We start from the raw sequence: 4516 nt of genomic DNA, 5'->3' as shown, positions 1-4516 counted from the left end.
AACCCATCGCGTACCGCGATGGGGACCAAAATCAGGTCTATAAATAGCAGCCATTTGATTTCATTTCCATCACACCAAATCTCACACATTACTCTCTCTCTAACTTCTCTCTAGACCTTGAAAAGCGTGCCCTCGATCCACCTCGTTTTGCGTGCCCGAATCCTCGTTTTCCGTGCCATATCTTGATATTCATACTACTTCCCGACGACATTCCGAACAAGAAGGAGGTGCTGTCTCAACGTCCCGACGATCATCTCGAAGTACGTACCGTGAAAAATTGGCGTCTCGATAAGCTTGTCAAAGTGAAGTGTTGATCAGGTGTGTGTTGATAAAGACAAAGGTGTCGAAGTGTTGCCCGAGTGTGTAGGGCTTATTAAGCCGACAAAGGTAGGCATAATGCCCGAATAAATAATAATAAAATATTATAAATGCTTAATACCATAAGTCGAAATTATACTCGATGTCTCAAATATATAACAAAGAAGAGAAAAGGAGAAGAGATATAAATATACTTATATATATGTGTGTGTGTGTACGTTTGTCTGGATCCTTACATATGTGGAATGCGGTGGGCACATCGCACCACGCTTGATCACGACCTCCAGCCACGATGGGCCGGACCTAAGTTACGTCCGAGTGAGACTGATCATGTGTATATTTATGGTACCTAAGTTATGTCGAAACGCTGCGGTGTGTTGTTGAGGTGACCTAGTGTAGAGGCTCGAGTTTATAATGATTGTTTAACTTAATTATTCCTAAGCCAAGATGGGCCGAGGCTTACGTGGTCTCGAGGGGTGATTAAGTAAAGAAAATATTTTTAGCGTCAGCATATTCACCAGCATTCGTTGCTGACGTATTTTATAACATTTTGCAGGTAATTAAGATTAGAGCTTGAGAAGACGAAGAAGCTCAAGAATCCGATGGCTCGGATATTTTGTTAAAACTTAAATATAATGAAATGGTGATTTTGTAAAAATTTATAAACAAGTAAAACTAAACGAGACATTTGTCTCGTCTTTTGTAATGTAAATATTTATAATTTCGATCCTTATGTTTTTTTAAGACTTCCGCTAATAACCCGCTACTCTGATTTATATACAAATATGGTACCAACTATTGGTCACACTCCTAAGCCTGAGATGGGGTGTGACATGAAACTTGAGGGTTAGTATATGAATAAAAGAAGTACTAAAAATAGGGTGTAGGTTGATTATGTAACTTGATCAAGATTGAGGGTTAGCACACCTAGAAAGGAATGGGGTTAATTTAATGACTGGATGAAAGTTGAGGATTGCATATTAAAAAATGTGTTGAGCTTGGGCCACTCCACCAACAATTTTCTTTAATATGCATAGTATAATTTTGTAGGAGCATTCACATTCATTGCTCCTATCTTTAAATTCATAATTACAATAAAAGTCATTAGATAGGAAAAATTCTTAAAATAGGCTTTTAGAAGAGAGAGATTTTGAAAATAGTCCAAAAATTTTGAAAATTTTAATAATGGTCCATCGAAAATCGTCTCCGCTGTGACATATGGATTCCCACCGATGATTAAAGAGTGACACGTGTAAAGCATTTGACAAACGTCGATAGTTTTCCCCTGAAATCTGTATGTGTCGATATTTTTGGTCTGAAAATCATCTCCACGAAAACCGTCTCCTCCGTGATGTTTGGTCGTGTTTTCGTCTCTGTTGTGAGTTTTCAAAAAGTCAAAATTCGTGTTCTTTGAAAATTTATTTGACCAGATGAATTTAAAGTGAATTTCGTCTTTTGACTAAAACCCATAGCAATCCTCATCTTCACCATCTTCCTCTTCCTCTTCATCTTCATCTTCATCTTCATCTTCAAAGTGCTATTAATGGAAGCATTTTTATGATACCCAATATTTATATATAAAAAATATAAGTTTCGATAAAAAAATACCATTAAATATATAAATGTAGTTTTATAATTTTTCTTATTTTGTAAGTTCAATAAATATTTTTTACTTAGCATGTAATTGTATCAACCCAAACAAAAAAAATAATATTGCAAACTAAGATTTCTTTTAAAAAGAGAACCTTTCATGAAATAATAAATATAATAATAAACCATTCTTTCATAAGCTGAATTAGGGGGAGGGGTGGTTTATTGTGATGGTTTTTCCATCACTTTGACCACCCACATCACCCTTTTCCTTGACCTCGACAGAAAATGAAAAGGCTTTCACAAAAACAGATCATGCCTGGTAGATACCATCGACAAGAAAGTAGCCACGTCTGCAATATCTCCCGTTGACAAAATACAGATAGAAGGGTGTGGTACCATCTGTTACGCTTTGAAACAACGGTGATGTGTATAGAACACTGATGTCGCTGTTTGAGCCAGGAACACCAAAATAAGAATGACAAATCCATAAATCATTTGACGCAACCACTTCAAGTACGATGGTCGGTCGTTTGATATCACCCTAACATACGCCCCTCGCAACTCCCATGGATAATTCCTCCATTCGATATGTGTACAATCGATGCTACCAAGCATCCCTGGAAAATGCCATCTAGCTTCATGCGCGACGTAAAGACGTGTAATGTCGTGTCTTGTTGGTTTTCGTAGAAACTCTTTGCCATACAATTTAATAATCGCGTTACAAAAGAATTGCAGATATTCACGTGAAATTCTATGAGACATTTGTAAGTATTCATCGAATTGGTCGGGTGGATTACCTGTCGCTAATTGACTAATAGCAGATGTGCATTTTTGAAGCTGCGTAAAACTTCGTTTGCCCCTCGCGTCGTAAGATTATTGAAACCATTCTTCGCTTGCTTCGACGTTGGCTACAATATTTAAAAATAAAGATTTCGGCAAACGAAACCGATCCCTAAACGTCTCGTCATTGTATTTCGGTAAACGATCCTCCACAAAATAGTCGTTCATTAACACTTCGTGGGCATCACGATCCTCCATTTTTTTCTTCGGACGGCTCGAACCTTCAAGTTCGTTTATAACAACGAGAACCATTCAAGAATGTCATCGTCCGAAGACGAAGAGCTATTGGTGTCTAGCGGAAACGAGTTGCTCGGAAATTCCATATTATTTTGTTTTATATTGGTGAAAGAAATAGGTTTTGTAGTAGAGGATTAAAATTGTTTTTAGTTGGATTTGATTTTGAGTTGGATTTAAATGGTAGGTTATTTATATTGTTTAAAAAATTAATTTTTATTTTAATTCTCTCAAAGGTCACAACCCAACCCCCACCCCACCCAACGGTCATATTCAACACACGTGATCACCACCACGGTCTTTCCCCCATCACGCGTGATGGGGGGACCAGCGACGGTGTTTCACGCTATACAACGCATGGTGGGAGCCCCATCACGGACCACCCCCACCCCTTATTAACAATTGATACTTGGCCAAAGAGCGTTACAATTACGTGCACCACCTGCAAACTCAAATCAACCACCATCACTACAACAACTTCAACAATTTCAAACGTATAACCTATCTTAAATTTCATTGTTTTACAAGAGATTTTTGTTTAAGTGAGAGAAAATATAAAGGAAAATATAACCTGACAAAGTTAACATACAAATTTATCGGTTTTTTAAAACTTTTTTGAAAATCATATGAGGAGATTAAATTCATTGAGAAATTATCGTTTTTTTAAAAACTTTTTTGAAAATCATCTGAGGAGACTAAATTCACTAGAAAATTATCGGTTTTTTCATATTTTTTTGAAATTCATCTAAGGAGATTAAATTCAACTAAAATGCATCCGGGGAGATGAATTTCAATAAAACGCAAATATCATCTTTTTCTGAAAACTCACGGGCCAAACATTTGAATGGAAAATCATGGTTTTTTAGAGGATGATTTTGGATTAAAAATTAACGGCAAAGACAAATTTCAACTAAAACATGTCGTCACCTTTACACGTGTCATTACCTCATTGGTTATCGAAATATATCAACACGATTCCAAATGTATCGACAGAGATGATTTGGATGGACTAAAATTGGAATTTAGAAAACTTTTGGATTATTTTCAACTTCTCTCTCATCATTTGGACTACTTTGAGAAATTTCCCTTTTTTTATCCTTTACAATTAAATAATACTTTTTAATACCTTTGTCATTACCTTGTATCCTTCCTTCACAAACAAATACTTTCAACAAGTATTAAAAACTATCGGCGGTGAACAAAAATTTTTCAAATATATAAAAAAATAACTGTATTTTCTCTCTTTTTCTCTTACAACACCCTAAACCACTCCATACGTTATAAAACCTCACTTACAATTTTTAGTGGATAGGATGTGAATGCTCTAAGAGTATTTCCAACTCTTCCCCGTCCCTATCTTTATATTACATTAAAAATCACATCAATACATTTCTTTCTCATGTTCAATTAAATAATATTTTTTAATACATTATTACTATAGTTTTCTCTCTCAAATACTCACAACCAATTCAACAAATATTAAAAAATAAATAGGGGCAAACAAAGTTTTTCAAAATTTACAAAAAAAAAA

Source organism: Bidens hawaiensis, unplaced genomic scaffold, assembly GCF_021521415.1.
Source record: "Bidens hawaiensis isolate Kalapana, Puna unplaced genomic scaffold, B.hawaiensis_p1.1 tig00065821_1, whole genome shotgun sequence".
Classification (NCBI taxonomy): Eukaryota; Viridiplantae; Streptophyta; class Magnoliopsida; order Asterales; family Asteraceae; genus Bidens; species Bidens hawaiensis.
Note: the sequence above shows the minus strand (reverse complement) of the source record.